Source organism: Thalassophryne amazonica, chromosome 12, assembly GCF_902500255.1.
Source record: "Thalassophryne amazonica chromosome 12, fThaAma1.1, whole genome shotgun sequence".
NCBI lineage: Eukaryota > Metazoa > Chordata > Actinopteri > Batrachoidiformes > Batrachoididae > Thalassophryne > Thalassophryne amazonica.
Genome location: NC_047114.1, coordinates 56,421,211 through 56,435,623, shown reverse-complemented (window position 1 = coordinate 56,435,623; position 14,413 = coordinate 56,421,211).

Genomic DNA, 14,413 nt, shown 5'->3' with positions numbered 1-14,413 from the left:
TGCAGATTTGAAACATTTAGGAACAGATCCAGAAGTTAAAGAATGATTAATAACTTCCAGCACAGTTGGCCAAACAAAGAGTGGACCACAGGTCCTTAAACATTTTTGTTGGTATAGGATCAAATAAACAGGATGAGCTTTTTGTTGACGTTACGAGCTTCGTCAGCATGCCTAGTGAGATACTATCAAATTCTGTAAATCTAGGTAAATACCTCAGTAATGGCGCCCACATCTATAGCAGGGTGTAGTGGCTGGGTTAAAGTATGCTGGGATATGTTTAACCTAATGTCTTCTATTTTCTTCTCAAAGTAATCCAGGAAATCTTGTGCTGTAAAAGGAGAGTGAACTACAGGTGGTTGTCCATGAATAAGTGTTGCCACCGTGTCGAACAAGAACTTTGAGTTATGCTAGTTTTTGTTGATCAAATCAGATTAATACGTCTGCTTTGTAGCCAATAATGCATGCTTATAGTCTAAGATAGCATCTTGCCACGCAAGGTGGAATACTTCTTATTTTGAACGAGGCCATTTCTGTTCTAGCCCTCTTGCCTTATGCTTGAGGTCACGCAAGTAATCACTGAACCAAGGTGACTGTGATTTGGGGGGGCGCGGTTTTAACACAGGTGGTGCAATCATGTTGAGTGTAGTTTTGAGCACTGAATTTAAACTATCCACAAGACTGTCTACTGATTGGGTATTTGCCACATGTGAAGCTAAGATATCAGGCAGTCTAACTTCGAGTTCAGTTTTAGCTGAGGAGTTGATGCATCACCATAGTGATATATAAGGTTGTTGTTCCACTAAACACAGCAGCAAAACTGTAAACTTAATAAGTGAGTGATCAGAGACCACTGACATAAGAGGCTTGATGTCAATATTCGTGACAGTAATACCACATGTGAGAACCAGATCCAGGGTATTTCCACTAATATGTGTCAAGTCCTGAATGCATTGCCGAAATCCTAATGCAGGGGTGGCCAAGTTCGGTCCTCGAGAGCCACCTTCCTGACACTCTTAGTTGTCTCCCTGCTCCAACACACCTGAATCCAATGAAAGACTCATTAGCAGACTTTTAATGAGCCTTTCATTGGATTCAGGTGTGTTGGAGCAGGGAGACAACTAAGAGTGTCAGGAAGGTGGCTCTCGAGGACCGAACTTGGCCACCCCTGTCCTAATGCATCCACAATTTCCATAAATGATTTGCAGAGGGGATCAGAAGGCTTATTTATATGAGCTTTAAAGTCACCAACGATCAGAATGTTATCTGCACTAGTTGACAAGTTAGAGATGAATGCACCAAATTCATCTAAGAATTCAGAATATGGGCCAGGAGGCCTATATACAGTGACAAAGTAATACAGCTGATTTTTATTCTTCTGACCTTGGCAATGCGTAATATCCTGAGCAGAGTGGAGAATCAGATGCTCAAACAAGTTATACGAGGTCTGTTAGAAAACTTGTTAAAGATTTTGTATATATGTTATCACTGTTAAACATTTGTACATTTGTCTTCTTTCTCATGAGAACGGTGTTGTGCTGTTTTGCACTTCACCCTGAGAATGTACGTGTTATTCAACCTTGTTTTAGCTTTGTCTTCTTTCTCATGAGAACGGTGTTGTGCTGTTTTGCACTTCACCCTGAGAATGTACGTGTTATTCAACCTTGTTTTAGTTTTGTCTTCTTTCTCATGAGAACGGTGTTGTGCTGTTTTGCACCTGTCTTAACGCAATCCTGAGAATTCAATTTTGTTTTTAGCACTCTGGGGTCAATCTGAGCTGGGAATGAAGGGCTGGATGTACTTATTATTATAATATAACTTTGTTTTCGCAGCCTCTAACGACTGGGAGTAAGAGAACATTTTGACTGTTGTGATGTGGTGCTTAGTGTGAAGGAGCGTGAAGGACAGGACACTTCAGGTAGATGCAGAACAGCTGATAACTGCAACAGACGAACGAGATGTGCTGACCTGTGTAAAAGAAAGTGTTCTTCCTTACAGCTGCACTTATTGACGTATGCGTTTATGTTACGGGAAGAAACTTGTCTTGCGTCATCACCCCCACCCTTAGGACAAGTTTTTTGTTTATGTGATGAGGGCGTCTCTTAATAAAAAGAGCGGAAAAGCAGGCCAGACTTTAGTGTAGCCTTGGTGTACAGCCTGACTGCACTCCGCGCGTAAAATTTGACTTTCTGTCTCACTGGTGTTTCTTGACTCTGTTTGTCTTGTTAAAGGTTTTAAAAATGTTTGGAAGAGAAAATACCCAACATTGACTGGGGGCTCGTCCGGGATCTCAACAACACCGGAGGTGTCCGGCGGAGGTCGTCAAGTCCAGACGTAAATCCTTGGCCAAGGTCCGATCGATCGATTGATCGTGTCTGCAATTGTCGACCACCGTTGGCATCGTCTGGTTGACGAGATTTTCCCGAAGAAGACAGACAGGAAGTCGAGTCAGTGAGTAAAATTTCTTTGTAAACAGTACTGAGTGAGTGGTGATCAGATCGCATAAAACAGTTAAATTCCGCAAGCGATGATACAGAATCGTCTGTTAATGCAAAGCAGTTAAACTCTGTAAGGAGGGTGCGGACTCCTCTGTTTATATACGCGTACCGGTAGGGGATAAAAGTGATCACATAAAACAGTTAAACTCCGTAAGCGATGATACAGAATCGTCTGTTAATGAAACACAGTTAAACTCTGTAAGGAGGGCGGACTCCTCTACGGTTGCGAGGGACGCACGTAGTTAAATTCCGGAAGGAGGATACGGACTCCTCTGTTTTAATACGTAAAGGAAATCCTGGGTAGAAATATGTGCACTGTAAAAAAGCAGTTAAATTTGGCAGGGACGGCGGAGTCCCCTAATGCAGGACATTAGTTAAATTTCACGGGAGGGCGAGCTCCCCTGGCATAAGAATACGCGTACGATTATTAAAAGTGTTTCTATGTGTACATAGTGTATTGTGTAAGTGTAAATAACTGTGTGAAAGTGTAATACTTTGGACAACGTTAGTGACAACCGTGCGTGTGGAGGCACAGGCAAGTGATTCCGCTTCCTACGGGGAGGTGAAAGGAATCAACCACACGACGGCAAATTAATTGTCATGTCCAAAGAAAGTGTGAAAACTTCAGATTTAGAACACCCTAGGTGTGCCCCCGTCTGAAGTCCAAATTATAACAAGGGATAAAAAATATAATAAAAATGGGGGGTAAGACGTCTAAAAATAAGGAAAATTTATCAACTGACGACTGGAAATTTATGGAGGCAAAAAATCCAAAAGCAACAAAGAAATTGGAGACCTGGATACATAAACATGACTTTGACGGACGACTGAACCTGATCAGCATACAAAAGCTGAAGAAGGAGTTAGAACGGGAACATAAAGGTGATGAGAAAAAGATGCAGAAAGTAGGGGCAGATTTAGTGGCATTTTGGGAGGAAGAAGCAGAGAACAAACAGAAAGGAGCAGAGAAGCGACGATTAGAGAAAGCAAGGAAAAAGAAAGCTGTAGGTAAGGCAGAAGAAGATGTGATAATTCAGCACAGAGAGCCAGAACAGCCTCAACAATCACCGCCGGCTGGATCGTCGGTGACAAAGAGACCTTTATCTCCTCTACCAGAGGATGACGATGTACCACCACCACAGTATGATTTGGCAGTAAAACCTAAGGTAAAAAGAGAAAAACCACAAACACGCAGTCAAGCGAAAGTGCCTACAGCCCCTCCCATGGTGGAACATAGTGATCAGGGAGGTGCCTATCCTATGATAGAAGTACCAAATCCTCGTGCAGGAACAGCAGGACAGCTATCAACCATGCTCGTTTATCGGACATGGAATGCTGATGATATCAAAGCAGCAGTCGACATGATACCATCGCCACATGTCGATATCGAGGGCTTTCTGCAGGATATAGAAAACATTAGAACATCTTACCACCTTAATGGACCTGAAGTCCAACAGGTGTGGATGAAAGCATGTGGCCCTAAATGGAGTCAGGTACGCGGAGACTGGAATCCTGCAGATCAACAAGGCGTACCACTGACACATGATGATCTAGTCTTAGAAACAAGAGTGGAAGCTATGATTACACGTGCAAAAGGAGTGTTAGGACCAAAGATAAATTATACTGAAATTACCAGGACAACTCAGAAAGAAGGAGAGCCATGGACAGAGTTTAGATGCAGATTTGAGAATGTATTTAGGGTCCATAGTGGCATATTGCCAGGAACACCTGTGTATGAACAACAATTGAAAAACGCTCTGATCCAACATTCCAATAAGGATATAAAAGCTTGGATACAGAAACATTGGATTGGATTGCCTACAGGCACATTGGAAGAAACACATACACACTGCTGTCATGCAGAAGAAGTCTTAAAGCAGAAAAAGACAAGAAACAGCGACAAAGGAGTGTATGTGGCACACGGAGATGATGAAATATATTACCAGCAGGGTAACTTAAGACAGCAGAAGCAGTGCAAACGCCCCCAAAAGCCATGGCAAAATAGACAAGGTGGACAGCCACAACATCAAGGACCCTGGCAACCACAACAGCAGCACAGACAGGGAGGGCCACCACGTGGTCCCCTGATTTGTTGGAACTGTGGAAGAGAGGGACATATGTATAGAAATTGTCCGAATCCACCTACTGAGGGAGCAGCAGGGAGAATTCCACAACGGAATAATCCTCCGCAGCCACAGTATCCACAATGACTAGAATCCATAATCCATGATTCCACATCAGATAGGCAGTCTGATTGTGATATGGATCTGTGTGCCTTGCTGGGAAATCCGGTACCAAAACCAGAAGTGACTTTGTTGGTAAATGGACGACCAGTGACATTCCTTTGTGATACAGGAGCATGTAGAACCACATGTAATGACAACATACCTGTCCATCAATTAAGCAACGAAATCTTTAGGGTTCGCTCTGCAAATGGACAAACATCAGACGTCCCTATCACCAAACCCATAACGTTGACAGATCCATTTGGCCTGACGTGTACTATGTCAGTGTTGAGCATGCCACAATGTCCAGTTAACCTCCTAGGACGAGACGGATTGACTGCATTGGGCTTGTCCATAATTGTGGAACAAGGGAAATTAGTTGTTGAACGCACAGGAGGCGTTAACATGGTAAGAGAAGAAAGCGATGACCCCACATTCCACTATTACTATACATTTGACATTTCAGAAGAAGATGCTGCAGGATGGGGTAAAGATGTCATCTTGCAAGCGACAGCCCTACTAAAAAATCCTGAACAACAGATGTCACCACCTGACCTGCATGTCACAATGTGGCATAAAGATCCTCCAGGTCCGGATGGTGACTATGAAACTAAATTGAAAAATGTTTCACCTGTGAAGCTGACAATGACCGATTTGATTCATGATGGCAACTCAACAGCTGTCATAACAGTAACAGGCGCCACTGAAGATGTATCAAAATTGAGATTCACAGGCATGCCATTACATATGTCACTTTGTAAGCCATATTTGACAGAATGGCAAGAATTGGGACTGACAGTCATAACAGCTTTGTCAGCCTCTGATTGGAGCAGAGTTGGACCACGAACGGAGTTCAGTCCATCAACCAAGTTGTATAAAGTGCCAGTTAATGTCTCATTGGTGCTGACAGCTGGAACACACATTAATGTGTCCACTTCACAATCCTGAGTGTTTCAGTTGAGTCCTGAAGAAGATGCTCTTCTCTCTTCAGTACCGTCAGGATTGTGGACAACAGGTCCTTCAGACGTAGGACTGATTAAAAATGCACAACCTGTAGTTATAAGGCCAAAAACAGAATACAGACCATGTGTAAGACAGTATCCATTGAAACCTGATGCAATTGAAGGAATCAGGCCAGTAATAGAGGATTTATTAACAGCAGGAGTAATAGTGCCATGTCCAGATTCACCATGTAACACACCCATATTTCCTGTAAAAAAGGCTCCGCCCTCAGTGGGGTGGAGAATGATTCAAGATCTGCAGGCAGTAAATGCTGCTGTGATTAAAAGAGCACCATGCGTCCCAGATCCACACACCTTGTTAAATTCGCTGAGACCAAATTCTAATAGATTCTCAGTAATTGACATAAGTAATGCATTTTTCTCTGTGCCAGTACACCCAGATAGTCAATTCTGGTTTGCTTTTACCTTTAAAGGACAACGATATACATTCACCAGATTACCGCAGGGTTACGCAGAGAGCCCAACTATTTATTCTCAAGTCATGTCAGCATGTTTAGCCAATTTCGTTCCACCGGCAGATAGCCAACTATTAGTGTATGTTGATGACATTTTGATTGCCTCTGACACACGAGAAAACTGCATAACTGACACAGTAGCATTATTATGTTTCTTATTTGACAATGGCCACAGAGTGAGTAGAAACAAAGTTCAGTTGTGTAGGGATAAAGTAAAATATTTAGGACATGAGTTATCAGCCACAGGGCGCACGATCCTGTCTGACAGGAAGGAAGCAATTTTGCACGCTCCAAAACCACAAACCAAAAAGCAGATGATGTCATTTCTTGGATTGACAAATTACTGCAGGGCATGGATTCCTTGCTATGCAGAGTTGACTAGTCCACTTTCTGATTTGATGTACAAAGATGATATTTCAATGTCAACCGTGTTGGAATGGAACAAAGATGCTGAGGAAGCCTTTGTAAAAGTAAAACAAACATTAGTGTCATCCACAGTTTTGGCACTACCAGATTATAGTAAACCATTCATTCAAACAGTTGATTGTAAGAATAAGTTCATGACTAGTGTTTTGGTTCAAGTGTATGGCTCAAAATTGAGGCCAGTTGCCTACTACTCATCTAAATTGGATGCAGTAGCAAGTGCTTTACCACCATGCGTACAGGCTGTTGTTGCAGCCTCTATGGCTGTTCAAAGTAGCAGTAATGTTGTTCTATTCCATCAGCTGACATTGAAAGTTCCACATGCAGTCTCTGCACTTCTGTTGCAGACAAACATGAGCCTTTTGTCCCCAGCAAGACATCTTTCGTGCATGTCCTTGCTATTATCACAGCCACACCTTACGATAGAGCGATGTACAACATTGAATCCCTCCACATTGATACCTTTACCTGAGGATGGTGAGCCGCACAATTGTCTTGATGTAGCAACAGTCTGTACGAAAGCACGCCCAGACCTCCGGGACACACCCATCCCAAACAGTACAATCGTGTATGTGGATGGTTCTTCCACTAAAAATGCTTATGGACAAACGCAATCTGGATATGCTGTCGTCACAAATTCAGAAGTATTAGATTCTGCTTCATTGCCATCGTCATTTTCAGCACAAGCAGCTGAATTAGTTGCTTTAACTGCAGCTTGCTATCTGTTTCAAGGTACGGCCGTATCAATTTATACAGACAGCCAGTACGCTTTCAGCACAGTGCATGTGTTTGCAAAACTGTGGGAGGAGCGTGGAATGGTGACATCATCTGGAAAGCCAGTGACTCATGCCACTCTCCTAACTGCCCTACTGCAAGCTGTGAAGTTGCCTCAACAAATTGCTATATGCAAATGTGAGGCTCACACCAAGGGCTCTGACAGTGTTTCAAAAGGCAATGATTTTGCTGACAGAGCAGCAAAAGAGGCAGCAGCAGCTTCTTCTATTTTTGTTGTACAGGAAACTACTCCAGATTTGCATTTAGGTCATACACTGCTTGCTGACATGCAACAGCAGGCAACTGACAGAGAAAAACAAATGTGGATAGCTAAAGGAGCTACGTATGCAAATGACTTGTACGTATGACCACAAAAGAAACCCATATTGCCAAAAAATATGTTTAAATGGGCAGCTATTATGAGCCATGGCGTGACGCATGTCTCATCAGGGGGTATGATATCGCAATTGCAAGCTATTTTTTGTCTTTATGGGTTCGATGCATATGCAAAACAGCATTGTAGAGCATGCATGACATGTGCAAAACACAACTCACAAGGCAATTTGAGACCCCAAAGAGGCAAATTTCCAACACCACAATATCCCTTTCAAGTGATTCATATGGATTATATACAGCTGAGTAAACATGAAGGGAAGGAATTTTGTTTAGTCATAATTGATGCCTTCTCAAAATGGGTAGAATTGTTCCCTACAAAACATGCAGATGCACTTACAGTGGCTAAAGCATTATGCAAATACATCATCCCACGATTTGGAATACCAGAAACAGTCTATTCAGATAATGGAGCGCATTTTGTTAATACAATAGTGCAATACGTAGGAGAAGCGCTACAGGTTAATCTCAAAAATCATTGTGCTTATCATCCACAAAGCGCCGGATTAGTGGAAAGGATGAATGGAACAGTAAAAAACAGACTTAGAAAGACAATGGAGGAAACAGGCAGACCATGGACGCATTGTGTAGATTTGGTAAAAATGTATATAAACATAACTAGTACCATGGGGTTGACACCGTATGAAACATTGTTTGGCAGAAAATATCGATTGCCATATTATGGACAAATTTGGGATGTACCTGAGGAAGCCAATTTGGCGGATTACATGAGAAAAATGTTAGAAGGACAACGAGGGAGAGTTCCAAACACTGATGATCCCATTTCTCCACAGGAGGACCCTAAAGTGGTACCTGGAGACTGGGTGTTGATAAGAAGCATCAAGAGAAAACACTGGCATTCACCTAAATGGGAAGGGCCCTATCAAGTACTACTCACAACACCCACAGCTTTGAAAATTGGGGCAAGAAGTACATGGATTCATTTAACTCACTGTAAGAAAGTCATTTCTGCAGACACAGACAAACAGTAAGAACAGTAGGACAAGACTAGTAATAGTGTGTGAGCTTGGTGTTAAGATCCAGGTTAGACACGAAAGCTAGCAGAAGACGTTAAGAAGCCACTGTTCTGAACATAGGTGTGCTGTAGTGTGCAGAAATGGCGAAAGAAAAAAATAAAAAGAACGAGGGTTTCTGGACCCCACGGACAGTCCTTGTTATGCTACTTTTCTTTTTATTTGATATATTTATAATGATATTAATGCACAATAACCTGACACATTTCGTGGCAGTCTGTCAAAGATTCTGTTATCCCCACACCACCACCATACGTCACTCCTCCCGACAGGTTTGAATGTGGGAGTACTATGGACCACATTCTTACACCAGGCGGTGTGGTTTAAGCTACCCAAAGTCTTACTTGTCCCTGTCAAGTGTACACATGTATGGTTAGCATGCCCAACTTTGCTTGAGAATAAAGGTTTAATCTTAGTCAATTTTGTCACTGGATAGATCTTGTCCCACTTAAAACAATTGTTGTTTGCCGCAATGTATGTCTGTGTCATAGCCGTCAGTAGACAGTCTTTGGGTAATGCTGCCGGTATTACCTGTAATATAGGTCTGGGTCCCATACATACAACACAGTCCTTCTTTGCTGCTAGTCCTGCTTGTTCTGCCATTAAAAGCCAATTGTTATTTTGTCCACTAATTCCTGTAGTTACTAGGTTTTAAAAATGTTAGGAAGAGAAAATACCCAACAAAACTATCCGACCTTTTTAATTTTTTGCAAAAACCATATGGATTTGAATCACGTGTGATTGCATCAGCCAAGCTTGAACCTTCGTGCGCATGCGTGAGTTTTTTCACGCCTGTCAGTTGCGTCATTCACCTGTGAGCAGGGTTTGTGTGAGCAGTGGTCCACCCCCCCCCCCCACGGCATTGCTTTGCGTGATGTGGCTCCGTCCCGACGCGCGAATTTCTCCGCTCCTCTTTCCATGACAAAAACTCCTGTAACAGTGGAATGTGCCGTTCATTTCCAAACTGAACGTTGTGTTGATCCGGGACATCGTCTGACTACCATAGAAATTGCAGAAGACATGGACATCAGCACTTTTTTGGCACATTGAGACAGATGTGCGGAGAAATTCGCGCGTTGGGACGGAGCCGCATGGCGCAAAGCAACGCCGTGATGAAGCCTCACAAGACATGTTCTTTCATGTCCAGCTCATCCACAATTTCTCGGATAGTCACACAACTGAAAAGCCACCAAAAGCCGTCTGAAAGCCATCTGAAAGCCATCCTGTGAGACCAACACGGAGGTGCTTTTGTCCACGCCATGAGCGGCTCTGTGGCGCATCCCTCCGCTTCTCTTTCCATGACAAAAACTCCTGTAACAGTGGAATGTGCCAAAAAAGTGCTGATGTCCACGTCTTCTGCCATTTCTGTCAAGTCAGACGACGTCCCGGATCAACAAAACCTTCACTTTGGAAATGATCTGGTTGTTTCAGCGGGGTTTCAGCCTGTCGATCGGCACTCGGGGTGCGCCACGCTCTCAGCTGCTGTGGGTGGTCTTTAAACCGGCTGGAGCACTCCTTAATCTGTGTAATCCCCATAAAATCGGCCCTGAAAGCCATCTGAATTTTCCGAATGGTGTCCACCTGGAGGTCTCTCACAGTTTCTGGAAAAATTTGATGCAGCAAAGTTCCAAATCGTTCAGACATTTTATTTGCAATAAAAATCCGACGAGAGGGGTGGACCACTGCTCACACAAATCCTGCTCACAGGCGAATGACGCAACCGACAGGCGTGAAAAAACTCACGCATGCGCACGAAGGTTCAAGCTTGGCTGATGCAATCACACGTGATTCAAATCCATATGGTTTTTGCAAAAAATAAAAAGGTCGGATAGTTTTCTAACAGACCTCGTATTTGTGACCCCCAACAGCTAATAAGCTAAACCTAGATTTAGAAATAAGAGCAACACCCCCGCCTTGCTTCCCATCACGAGGGACGTGACTAAATGTATATGATGGTGGGCAGGCCTCATTTAAGGGGAGGACAGCTGTAGGTTCAAGCCAGGTTTCACATAACCCAATCATATCTAAGTAATGATCAATAATTAGATCATTAATCAACAATGATTTTGAGGACAGTGATGTTATGTTAATGAGACCAAGACTAAGGACCTCAGTGGGGTTGGCAGTTGAACTGTTTGGATTTAGGGGTGGTTCCTGAGTAGCATATATAAGATGCCTAGAAGGAGGTTTAGGTTTAAGACATTCCATGCACGTTGTAGGTAGCAGACATGAAATCTTTGCTATTGCTGGAACAACCACTGGGCCATCCTCAATTTCAACATCATCCAATGTAGTAATGGGTATTAAGTTTGCAAAGCATATCCCTCTATGATTTTTATGGATACGACTATGGAAGCAGACCACAGTCTCAACTTGTTGAATTTCCCTCCCTAGCAGATAAACTGCACTATCACCATAGTGGATTTTCTGCACTAAGTTCCCTAAGTTTGTCATAAGCCTTGCAGGGTCTCTAATCACCTGCTCCGTGGCCAAATTCAACCAAATTAAAACCAGTTCAGACATTTTATTGTGACTTTAGACCTGTTTACATCAAATTAAAATTTCAGTAACAGTTTAAAATATTAGTTTACAATGGCTTAAATCATAAAAAGTCTGGAACAACTCAATATTTTTCATTTTTCCTTTGTATATTACTTGCTTTATGAAGCAGTCATAGCACTTTTTTCATCAACCAGTGGTGGCTGGCCCATAGGCGGCCCTGGGGCACCGCCCTCCCAGATGTGGAGGGGAAAATTATAAAATATATGTTTTTTAAAAAGCATTATCATTGTCAGTTTTACTTAATAGTATGTGCCTACATGTAATCTGAAATACTAAAAGAACATTTCCACCAAATGACTCTCATTGAACAGTGCATTTCCACCGACAGAAGCAGAGAACGTATCATTTCCCATCTTGGGCACTCACTCATCTGCCCTTGAAGTGTCGCGAAATGACCAATTGTGTATGTTGCCAAGCAGATTAATAAATATTTGGCCAACCAGCATTGCCAAATATTTGTGTTAGCGTGATCCTGTCAGATCTCAGAAGCTAAGCAGTGCAGCATCTATATATATAGGTAGTGGCTATTTTGCCAGAACTGGAAAACTTACAGCTAGCGATATTTTGCCGGATCTCCTATCTGATTGGCTTGCGCTGTTTTGCCGGCCATCTAAATTTATTCACGACGGAACGGCCACGGTTGGGCGGGAACTTAAAGGTGATCGGAGTTTAAGATCTCCTTATTTCACATTCATGATAGCAGCTCGATATTGGTGATTTTCATTATTGAAAATTGGCATATTGTACCATTCTGTTATGTGGGCCGCTGAAGAGGAGGTACTGCTGGCCCACCACCACCAGAGGGCGTCCTGCTTGGAGTGCGGGCTCCAAGCACGAGAGGGCGCCAGACCCAGAGGAAGTGACAGCTGTCACTCATCGCACCAGCTGTCACTCATCTACACCAGTACATAAGCCGGACTGCAACTCCACCTCCCCGCCGAGAAATCGACTACCATTGGAAAGGTAATTTCTCTGCTGACAGACACTTTGTGTGTAATAACCTGAACTTCTATTGCAGCCGTTTTCCTGGAGTGTTGCCTTATCTGGAGGATTGACGTTTGGTGTGACAGCGACGGCTTCGCCTCACACCCCAACCCAGATAAGTGGTTGACCAGGAGCTGCACGAGTGTGTGTGATTGGAGGTGGAGGTGCTCCCTCCTAACTGTGTTTGGACTGTGGATTACTGAGTGTGCGGACTCACACTCATACATCTTATCTCTGCTTTCTGCCAGCAGTACCAGGGTCGACAGCTGAAGACAGAGGCCACCTGGGGACTCGGGACTTGGCGGCTCCGGTGTTCTTCAGGCCGTTGGTGGTGGAAGCCGTGTGGGACGCAGCTTCTCTCTCGTCGAGGGTCTTCTATCTTCGAGCCTGCCCACACGTCACCTGGTGTTTATTGACTGTGCAAATTCTGTGAATTTAGTTGTGTATTATCACAACATTAAATTGTTACTTTTTGGCTTACTCATTGTCCATTCATTTGCGCCCCCTGTTGTGGGTCCGTGCTACGACACCTTCACAACAGGATTTCTCGGCCAATCGTCATGGACTCCGAGGGGCGTCAACCCGAGTTTGAACGGCCAATGGAAGAGCCAGGAGCGCAGGCGTCAGCGGGAGGCGTGTTGAGTGAGCTGCAGCAAATCTTAACCGCCTTCACGGCTCGGCTGGATTTAGTGGCTGAGCAGAATGTTCTCCTTAACCGGAGGGTGGGGGCTCTCACCGCCAGGGTGGAAGCGCGCGATCAGGGCGCTGCTGCTGCCACTCCTCTGGCTGGTCCTGGGCCTGTAACAGACGTTCCACTGGTCGTTCAACGACCCCCCCACCGTCCCCTGAAGCATACATAAGCCCTCCGGAACCGTACGGAGGCTGTGTTGAGACGTGCGCAGATTTCCTCATGCAGTGTTCGCTCGTCTTTTCACAGCGTCCTGTCATGTACGAGTCAGATGCCAGCCGGGTGGCTTATGTTATTAATCTGCTTCGAGGAGAGGCACGCGCCTGGGCTACGGCGCTTTGGGAGCAGAATTCACGGCTCCTAACATCTTATGCTGAGTTTATACGGGAGTTCAAACAAGTTTTTGACCATCCCAACAGAGGCGAGACCGCTTTGAGCGTGCTGCTGTCAATGAGACAGGGGTGCTGCAGCGCAGCCGAGTATGCAGTCGACTTCCGCATCGTGGCAGCGAGGTCCGGCTGGAATAACGTTGCGCTCCGCGCCGCCTTCATAAATGGACTGTCTCTGGTCCTGAAGGAGCACCTGCTGGCCAAAGAGGAACCGCGGGATTTTGACGAGCTTGTCGATTTGGTTATACGCTTAGACAACCGTTTGAATGAGCATCGTTGGGAGCAGGCCGGGGGGCGTGACCGGGCATGAGCCGTCCCTCCCCCTTCCGGTTCCGAAAGGGTGACGTCGTCCCCACGCTTCACTGCCAGAGAGCTGCGTGTGGCTACAGCTCCCCCTGCTGAGGAGGCTATGGACACGAGCAGGGCCAAAATAAAAACAAACGTCAGACAAAGGAGGCTGGCCCGCGGGGAATGTTTTGTCTGCAGCTCTTATGAGCATATGCAGAAGGACTGCCCCAAAACGGTCAAACTACAACGCCCTTCCTTAGAAACTGGGCTAAGGGTGGGACATAACACGCACGCGGGGAAACCCGGCAAATCTGCACAAATCCCAGTAATGATCCTTTGTGGGGATTTAACCCTTCACGCCCCAGCACTGGTAGACACGGGGTCGGAAGAGAATCTGCTGGATAGCGGATGGGCAAAGGAAGTAGGGCTCCCCCTGGTGGCTCTGCCGGCACCATTGCAGGTGCGAGCACTAGATGGCACCCTGCTTCCATTAATTACACATCAGACACAGCCAGTGACCTTGGTTGTGTCTGGAAATCACAGGGAGGAGATCGTGTTCCATGTAACACCTTCTACCTCCCGAGTGATTTTGGGATTTCCATGGATGGTGAAGCACAATCCCCGGATAGATTGGCCGTCTGGGGTTGTGACGCAGTGGAGCGAAACCTGCCACCGGGAGTG